The following is a 10,441-nucleotide window of genomic DNA, read 5'->3' as shown; positions in this document are numbered from 1 at the left end:
AACCAATGTATAAGCTGCCTAGATAACACCAATACATGTATATCTGCAATGGGCCTCATATGACAATGATGGCACCTGGGACTGGTTATGAACAATAAGAGAAAAGCCCAGGCTAAACACACAGTATAATGCAGAATCAGGAAATTATCTGAGGATCAGAAAAGCAAATGAAATTTTAAATGCTTTAGGCAAATAACATTGTAAGTTCAAACTAGGGTAGTTTGTTCAATGCGAAGAGTCTTCCTTGTAAACGTATCCTTTTAAGGTTCAGTTTATGTCAGGGTGGAGGCTGTGACCTTGCAGCCACTGCAGTTAATGTGCAGTTAAGACATTTACATTACATTTACATAAAGTACAACTCTGAGCACAATAGGGTTAGCTAAGACAGCATTGCTAAAACTCACCTCCGAACTTTGGAGAAAATCGCTATTATGGGCAATGCAAAAGGTAAAATATTAGTATGTTCTAAATACCAAAGCTTGTTAATACTAAATGTTGCAGCTTGAAAACTTTCTGTTAAATGTTGAACTAAAAAAGCCAAAAGATTAACAACATGGTAAAAAAGTTAACAAGAAACATCAGCCGCAGAAATTATATTGCATTCAACAAAACAAATATATATGTCTGGTTTTACTTTTAAAACACTGTGGCGTGTTTCTCATGTGGTCCCTGTTGTGTATGTATAAACATACTGCAGTGCTGAGACGTCGGCGCATGTGCATTGCGTTTGTGTATGCTGAGTGTATAGAAATAAAGTTGACGCGTTCTGTTCCACTGAACCTTGTGTGGACCTGGTTGCTTCATGGATTGCAGACATAAAAATCCCCAATTTCTGTCTTCAGTTCCAATGAGACGCATGCTCTACAGTGAGCTCTCCTGAATATGAATGGCTGATCTGCCATCATCAGTGTATTCAGAAAATGTTATGCAAAATCCATGAAGCAGTGAGATTCCCATTGTGAATATAAAGAAACTGAGCCTTTCTTACAATGTTGTTTTTATAATGTCCTTTCCAGTTTTATCTATTCTGGAAAGTTTTTTAACATTAAACCTGATCAGTTCTTTTTGTCAGTTCCAGTAGTATTTCAATGGAGCCTGAATGAAATTTACATTTACTTATTTAGCAGATGCTTTTCTCCAAAACAACTTTCAATGGATACTATGTAGTGTTATCAGTCCACACACCTTATTCACCAAGGTGATTTACACTGCTATATACACTACCTACAATGGTCACTCATCCATACATCAGTGGAACAATGTTTTCCACCAAAGCAATTTACTGTGTTAGTCTACCTACAATTATTTACCCATTTATACAGCTGGGTAATGTTACTGGGGCAATTATCTTACTTAAGGGTACTACAGCCAGATGGGGGAGATCAAACCTGCAACCTTTGGGTCCAAAAGCAGTAGCTCTAACCACTATGCTACCAGTTACCTCCTGAAACGAGATCACTATTGTTCCATTCCATTCCATCTTCCTCCACTATCCGGGGCCGGGTCGCGGGGGCAGCAGTCCAAGCAGAGTCCTCCAGACTTCCCTCTCCCCGCACCCTTCCATCTTCCTCCAGTTCCTCTGGGGAAACCCCAAGGCGTTCCCAGGCCAGCCGGGAGACATAGTCTCTCATCGTGTCCTGGGTCTGCCCTGAGGCCTCATCCCAGTGGGACATGCCTGGAACACCTCACCAGGGAGGAGTCCAGGAGGCATCCGGAACAGATGCCCGAGCCACCTCAACTGGCTCCTCTCGATGTGGAGGAGCAGCGGCTCTACTCCGAGCTCCTCACCCTATCCCTAAGGATGCGCCCAGCCATCCAGAGTTCATGACCATAGATGAGGGTAGGAACATAGATTGACTGGTAAATTGAGAGCTTCGCCTTACAACTCGGCTCCTTCTTCACCAAAACAGCCCGGTACAACGACCGCATTACTGCGGACGCCGCACTGATCCGTCCGTCAACCTGCCGCTCCATTTTTCCTTCACTCGTGAACAAGACCGCGAGATACTTAAACTCCTCCACTTGAGGGAGCAACTCTCCCCTAACCCGGAGGGGGCAATCCACCTTTTTCCGACTGAGAACCATGGCCTTGGATTTGGAGGTGCTGATTCTCATCCCCGCCGCTTCACACTCGGCTGCAAACCTCCCCAGTGCATGCTGCAAGTCTTGATTTGATGAAGCCACCACATCGTCCGCAAAAAGCAGAGACGAGATCCCGCAGCCACCAAAACAGACACCCTCCGTTCCCTGGCTGCGCCTAGAAATTCTGTCCATGAAGATAATGAACAGAATCGGTGACAAAGGGCAGCCCTGGCGGAGTCCAACATGCACCGGGAACAGGTCTGACTTACTGCCGGCAATGAGAACCAAGCTCCTGCTCTGGTCATACAGGGAACGAACAGCCTGTAGCAGCGAGCCCTGAACCCCATAATCCCGAAGCACCCCCCACAGGATGCCACGAGAGACACGGTCGAATGCCTTCTCCAGGTCCACAAAACACATATGGACTGGTTGGGCAAACTCCCATGAACCCTCCAACACCCTAGTGAGGGTATAGAGCTAGTCCAGTGTTCCACGGCCAGGGCGAAAACCGCATTGCTCCTCCTGAATCCGAGGTTCGACTATCGGTTGGATTCTCCTCTCCAGTACCCTGGCATAGACTTCCCCAGGGAGGCTAAGGAGTGTGATCCCCCTGTAGTTGGAACACAATCTCCGGTCCCCCTTCTTAAAAAAAGGGACCACCACCCCGGTCTGCCAGTCCAGAGGCACCGTTCCCGAGCTCCACGCAATGCTGCAGAGGCGTGTCAGCCAAGACAGCCCCACAACATCCAGAGACTTGAGAAACTCGGGGCGGATCTCATCCACCCACGGAGCCTTGCCACCGAGGAGCTTTTTGACTACCTCAGGAACTTCAGCCAGTGTAATGGACGAGTCCCCCTCCAAGTCCCCAGCCTCAGCTTCCTCTACGGAAGGTGTGTCGGAGGGATTGAGGAGATCCTCAAAGTACTCCTTCCACCGCCTGAGGACATCCTCAGCTGAGGTCAGCAGCGCACCACTTCCACTGTAAACAGTGTTTGTGGAACACCGCTTTCCCCCTCTGAGTCGCCGGGTGGTTTTTGAGGCCGACTGAAAGTCTTCCTCCATGGCCTCACCGAACTCCTCCCAAACCTGAGTTTTTGCTGCGGCGACTGCCAGAGCCACGTCCCGTCTGGCCCGTCGGTACCCGTCAGCTGCTTCAGGAGTCCCATGAGCCAGCCAGGCCTGATAGAACTCCTTCTTCAGCTTGACGGCATCCCTTACCTCCGGTATCCACCACCGTGTTTGGGGATTGCCGCCATGACAGGCGCCGGAGACTTTATGGCCGCAGCTCCGAACCGCCGTCCCGACAATGGAGGTGTGGAACATAGTCCATTCAGACTCAATGTCCCCGTCTCCCTCGGGACCTGGTTGAAGCTCTGTCGGAGGTGGGAGTTGAAGACAGGGGCCTCCGCCAAACGTTCCCAACAGACCCTCACTATGCGTTTTGGCTTGCCAGGTCTGTCCAGCTTTTTCCCCCGCCATCGAATCCAACTCACCACCAGGTGGTGATCAGTTGACAGCTCAGCCCCTCTCTTCACCCGAGTGTCCAAGACATATGGCCGAAGGTCAGAAGAAACGACTACAAAGTCGATCATCGACCTCCGACCTAGGGTGTCCATCAGTGCACTTGGCACCAGGACTTGAGAAACTCAGGGCAGGGCATGCATGAACATGGTGTTCGTTATGGACAAACCGTGACTAGCACAGAAATCCAATAACAACTCACTGCTCGGGTTCAGATCAGGGAGGCCGTTTCTCCCAATCACGCCCCTCCAGGTGTCACTGTCGCTGCCCACGTGGGCGTTAAAGTCCCCCAGTAGAACGACAGAGTCCCCAGTGGGAGCGCTTTCCAGCACGCTCCCCAGGGACTCCAAAAAGGCTGGGTACTTTACACTGCCGCTAGGCGCATAAGCACAAACGACAGTGAGAGACCGTCCCCTGACTCGAAGGCGCAGGGAGATGACCCTCTCATTCACCGGGGTCGACTCCAACACATGGCGGCTGCACTGGGGGGCTATTAATAAGCCCACACCTGCCCGCCGCCTCTCACCCTGGGCAATGCCAGAATAGTGGAGAGTCCACCCCTGGTCGAGAAGAGTGGTTCCAGAACCCAAGCTGTGAGTGGAAGTGAGCCCGACTATATCTAGACGGTATCTCTCAACCTCCCACACCAGCTCAGGCTCCTTCCCCGCCAGTGAGCTGACAGTCCAAGTCCCAAAAACCAGAGTTGGCACCCAAGGTTTGGGTCGGCCAGGCACTCGGCCCCGACCACTGTCCAAATCACAACGCACCGGCCCCTTACGGTCTCTCTGGCAGGTGGGGAGCCCACCGAAGAGCAGCTCCACGTCATGGCTTCGGGCTGAGCCCGGCCAGGCCCCGTGGGCATGTGAGCCCCCCAGGCCTGGCTCCAGGGTGGGGCCCCGGTGACCTCATACCGGGTGGGGTAAACGAAAGCCTTGGTTTAATTGTCGTCATAAGGGGCTTTTGAACCGCACTTTGTCTCGTCTGTCATCCAGGACCTGTTTTCCATGGGAGACCCTACCAGGGGCATATAGCCCCGGCAACATAGCTCCTGGAATCATTCAGGCACTCAAACCCTTCCATCACAGTAAGGTGGCGGTTCAAGGAGGGGGAGATCACTATTGTTTTTATGTAATTTCTTTACTCTGGAAAACAATGAAAAATGTAATCATGGGATGAAAAGTATGCCCCCTAACCTTAAACAACCTAACTATTGTCATAGTTGCAAGGAAGTGACAGACCAAATTGCAGGTGCATCGTTTATTAGCAAGCATGGGCAGACAAAGGATAGGCGAAGTATCAAAGTCAATGGACAGGCAGTAGGTCACTGAGGAGCACATGCCGTTTCGTGGAGAATCCAAAGTCAAGGTTTGAAGCAAAGCCAGGGAGACGTAGGCTCAAGGTAAAGAGACAAGGGAACGGGGATACCGGGAAACTCACTCGAACTTTGCTAATGCTGGGATTGCAGTGTGCTCAGATGAGGTTCTGGATGTGTTCAGTGCAGCCCTTTTATACCCATTCTCCCTGATCTGCTGCAGGTGCGTCTGCTTAGTGTGGGGGCGTGACAGTACCCCCCCTCGACAAGTGGAACCGGTCGCTCTGCAGATAGTAGGAGGATGCCCCCGAGGCTTGGGTGCTGGCCAGTCCGAGTGCTCCCTGTGGAAGGTAGAGATAAGAGCAGGATCCAATATGTCACATACTGCCACCCAGCATTGTTTCTCAGGCCCATACCCGTCCCAATCCACCAGATACTGTAACTCCCCATGCCTGCGGTGGGATTCCAAAAGTTCCTGTACCGCATTTTTAGGTGCTCCATTGACCTGAACTGGAGGGGGTGGATTGACGTCCAAGGGTTGTTGGTGCAGGGAGGTGGCACAGGGCTTTAGGAGGGATACATGAAATGTCGGGTTCACCCGTAATTGTGGGGGCAACTGAAGTTTATAGGAGACTGGGGCGGACACGGCGGAGGATCTTTAATCAGCCTATGTACCGGGGGCTAAGCTTCTTAGTGGGCAACCTAAGCCGGAGGTCCTTTGTGGATAGCCAGACCCTCTGGCCTAGCAGGAAGGAGAGTGGACACCGGCGCAAGGGAAACAATTGAAGCTGATACCCTAAGACACACTGGAAGGGTGAGAGGCTTGTAGAGGTTTGGGTCAGTGTGTTGTGGGCATATTATGCCCATGGTGAGTACTGGGTCCACTGGTGTTGCTTGTGTGAACAATACCTGTGCAGGAAATGGCTAACGTCTTCTTGTAAGGGCTTCACTTGCCCGTTGATCTGAAGATGATAACCCAGTGTGAGACTCACTGACACTCCCAGTTTCTGCCAAAAGGCTTTCCACGCCTGGGAGGTGAACTGGGGTCCTTTGTCGGAGATGATGTCCTCCGGCAACCCAAGAGAGGAAAGACATGATGAAATAGAGGTTCTGTGGTCTCCATAGCTGTAGGGAGTTTGGAGAGAGGGACAAGATGACACGCCTTGGAAAACCTGTCAGTCACTGTGAGCACCATGGTCTTACCATCTGATGGTGGGATGTCGACAAGGAAGTCAAGGGCGATGTGGGACCAGGGACGGTTTGGCACTGGTAGGGGCTTGAGGAGCCCTGCCGGCTTCTGGGTTGGGGTCTTGGCTTGGGGACAGGTGACACAAGCCTGGATGTAGTCCCAGGCATCCTTTTGGAGGGAAGACCACAAGAATTGCTTCTGAAGGTGGGAGAGCATGCAGCTGAACTCTGGGTGCCCTGACGCTGGGGAGTCATGGGCCCACTGCAGGAGCATTGGTCGCATGCTGGTTGGGACATACTGCTTCCTATCACGCTTATTGGGGTGTCTAGGCTCTGTCCTTTGGGCTTCCTAGAGGTCCTGAAGAAAATGCTACTGCACAAGTGCGACCACACAATGTTGGGGCAGAATGAGTTCTGGGTCGTCTGAGAAAGGGGGGCCTTCGTGCATCCTGGACAGGGCATCAGCCTTGGTATTTTTACTGCCGGGTCTGTATGTTACCATGAAATGGAATCTAGTGAAGAAAAGGGCCCACTTGGCTTGCCTAGGATTCAGGTGTCAAGTGGTCTGGAGGTACCCAAGGTTCTTGTGGTCAGTCAGTACGACGAAGAGGCGTACAGCCCCTTCTAACCAGTGTCGCCACTCTTCAAGTGCCAGCTTGATGGCCAGCAATTCTCTGTTGCTAATGTCTTAGTTCTGCTCGGCCTTGGACAGTTTCCAAGAGAAGTATGCACAAGGATAGAACCTCGAGGAGTTCCCATCATATTGGAACAGCACAGTGCCCATCCCAATCACTGACACATCCACCTACACTACAAACGGTAGTGTGGGGTCTGGGTGTTGGAGGACGGGCGCTGAGGTGAACTGTTTCTTCAAGGAGTCGATGGCATTCTGGCGCAGTCGGTCCAGGCAAGCCGGGTGCTCTTACCTGCAGTCAGAGCAGTGAGCAGTGCAGCTATGGTACTGTAGTCCTGGGTGAATCGCATGTAGAAATTGGAAAGCCCCAGTAATCTTTGCAGGGCCTTTACTCTCTGCAGCTCAGACTTTTTCTGGGTCCATGGCCACTCCTTCCTCAGGAGTGGATGAAGCCAAAGAATGTGATCCACTCTTGACTGAACAAACAATTTTCTGCTTTCATGAACAGGCAGTGAGATAGCAATCGTTTGAGTACCTCTCTTACCAGTTCAACGTGTTGTTCCTTGGACCTGGAATAGATCAGGATGTCGTCCAGGTGCACAGGAACACCGTTGCTCACCAGGTCCCCCAACACGTGGTTCACAAAGGCCTGGAACACACTGGGCATGTGAGCCGAACTGAACGGCATCATGAGATACTCGTAGTGGCTAAGGGTGGTGCTGAAGGCCGTCTTCCACTCATCGCTCTCCCGGATCCTGATCAGGTTGTATACACTGCGGAGATCTAACTTGGTGAATATCTAGGCCCCATGTGCCTGCTCGAGGGCTGCAGTGATCAGGGGTAAAGGATGGGGATATTTAATGGTGATGCTGTTTAGGCCTCTGTAATTGATACAGAGATGGAGGCCTCCATCCTTTTTACCAATGAAAATGAACCTGGCCAAGGCAGGGGATATGGAGGGATGACTGATCCCTGCTGCTAGCGCTTCGTTCACATACCTTTGCATCGCCTCCAACTCCGCCAGCGGAAGGGGGTATACTTGGCCTTGGGTTGGCATAATACTGGGAAGGAGGTTGATGGCACAATCCCATAGCCTGTGGGGTGGCAGCGCAGTGGCCTGCTCTTTACTGAAGACCTCCTGGAGGTCTTGGTAGTCCACTGGGTTCTCCACCTGTTGGGGCGTATCGGCGCGTTCCACTGAAGTGGCTCTACATGGCAAGGACAGACACCTCTTGCTGCATTGAGGACCCCAAGAGACCAGCTCACCTTTGCTCCAACAAACCCCAGGTCATATAGGGATAACCAGGATAACAGAGACCTCTGGGGAAGCAATCAGGTAAAACCTCAGTCGTTCTTGATGACATGCCTTTACTCCCAGGAGCAGCGGTTCTGTTTGGGCTTCCACAACCCCTTTCCTTATTGACTGTCCGTCAAGTGCACTACCCCTAAGTGTCGTCTCTAACGCACGCGGGGGAATGTGGTGTGCTTCGGCAAAACTGCTATCCATAAAACAGCCCGCAGCTCCCAAATCCACCAAGGCACATGCACAAACCTGATCCTCCTCTCATGACAGAACGATTGGCACTGCGAGTTGTCTACCCTTACAGCAATAACCACTGACCTTAGATCCTGGGCAGGGGTGGACAGGCGGCTTGGAAATGGCCAGAGCCGCCGCAGTAGAGGCACAGGCGGTCGCAGAATCGGCACTGTCTCTCCTTCGTGGTCAGACACTTGTGGTTGATAGGCATGGGCTCTGACCCTTTCTCAGGAGTGTAGGAGGCAGGCAAGGGCTGTCTGGTGTGGGGTTTCCGGTCATGAGCAAGATTGCCTATGGTCACCATCGTCTTGATGAACCGATCCACCGTCCAGTCCTCACCTCAGTACGCAAGTTTAGCCTGTATCTGAGGGTTCAGCCCATGTCGAAAACTCGCCAGGAGGGTTGCGTTGTTCCAACCGTTCTACTCTGCTAGGGATCAAAACTCAAGGGAGTAATCAGCCACTGAATGATTTCTTTGTCTAAGCTACATCAGGCGATTGCTGGCTGTGCGGGCTGACAGGGGGTGCCCAAACACCGCCTGGAAATGCTTCTTGAACTCCTCATAAGTGGTCTCTGTGCAGTTTTCCCAAGCAGCTATCACTGCTTATTTACACAGCACCGTGGTCCTGCGAGACACGACATTTCGTCCCACTGTATGTCCACACATGTAGTGGAATGACAATAAAGCTTGACTTGACTTGACTTGACCCACTGCAGCCCTGGACCCGTCAGCAATGCGAGGAGGTAAATGATTCTACTTTCATCAGCGCGGTACACATGTGGGAGACTGGCAAAGATGAGCTCACACTGCACAATGAAACCCTGACACCGAGCAGAAGAGCCATTGTAGCGTTCCAGAGTGGCAAGAGAGGGAATCCTGCTCTGGAATTGGGGGACCGGACTGGGCTGGCGCTGCTGTGGCCCCCTCTGTGCTGTCTGAATAGGACAAGTCCACAAACCCCTTTTCCTGTAGCACCTGAACCAGCCCCTGAAATGCCTCCATGAGCCGGTTCAAGATCTGCTAGTGGCTCCCCAGTAGCACGCCCTGGGAGGCGAGCGTGTGTTACACTCGCTCCAGCACCGCTGGGTCCATTAGGTATGCGGAACCTTCTGCTCCCCGATCTGCTGCAGGTGTGTCTGCTTAGTGCGGGGGCATGACAAGTATAAAGTTATGAAAATCTGCTGTATGAATAGAGCCACAGTTGATTTGGGAATACACTTTGAGATACAGTTTTCAGCCTCTTGCCAATCAAGTGAAGTTGGTAAAGCAGAGATTAATGGGAATGCATCATCAATTTCCTCAAGACCCATCATGCCACACTCAAAAGATATTTTTGAAGACCTCAGAAGAAAATTTTTCAAGACCTGTCAGCCTCAATGGAGCTACACAGCTATTTCTAAGGTTGCTTCAACTCAAGCTAGCGTTCATGATTCCACAAAAAAGACACTGCAAAGATGGCATACATAGGAAAATGGTGAGGCAGAAACTGCATCTCAATAAAAAGAACATGACATTTCATCTACAGACCAAAAAAAAAAACTCACCAGTATGTCCATACAGACTTGAGGAAGATTGTTCTTTCAAGTGATGAATTAAAAATAGAGCTTTTAGGACAACATAGACCCCATTACACCTGCCTCAAACCCAAATATAGCATTTCAGTGAAAGAACCTTCTACCAACAGTTAAGCATGGTGCTGACTGTATGACAGTCTGAGGGTATCTTGTTGTCACTGAAGGAACCATGAATTTGCCTTTATATCAGAAATTTCAAAAGGAGAATGTCATGCCAGTCTGTGAGTTGAAATTGAATTGTAGCAAGAAAACGATGTGAAATCTATAAGAAAGTAGACATAAATGAATGACTGGAAAAAACAAAACTGAAATTGTGGAATGGATTGACGTGAGATTTTGTCGGAAGACCTGAAAAGAGCTGTTTTTTTGCTCAAAAGCCTGCAAATATTATTGGGTTAAAGCAGATCTGCATGCAGTAGTAGGCCAAAAGTCCTCCAGAGCAATGTGAGAACCTGGTCAGAGCTGCAGGCAGAGTTTAGTTGCAGTCATTGAAGCTTAAGGTGGTGCAGCCAGTTGAATGCATGTTGAAAATTACTTTTTTACACCTATGACTATACATTTTATTATCTTCCACACCAAAAAAAATGACATA

The sequence above is a fragment of the Scleropages formosus genome, chromosome 2 (assembly GCF_900964775.1).
Source record: "Scleropages formosus chromosome 2, fSclFor1.1, whole genome shotgun sequence".
Lineage (NCBI taxonomy): Eukaryota > Metazoa > Chordata > Actinopteri > Osteoglossiformes > Osteoglossidae > Scleropages > Scleropages formosus.
This window is presented reverse-complemented; position numbering follows the sequence as displayed.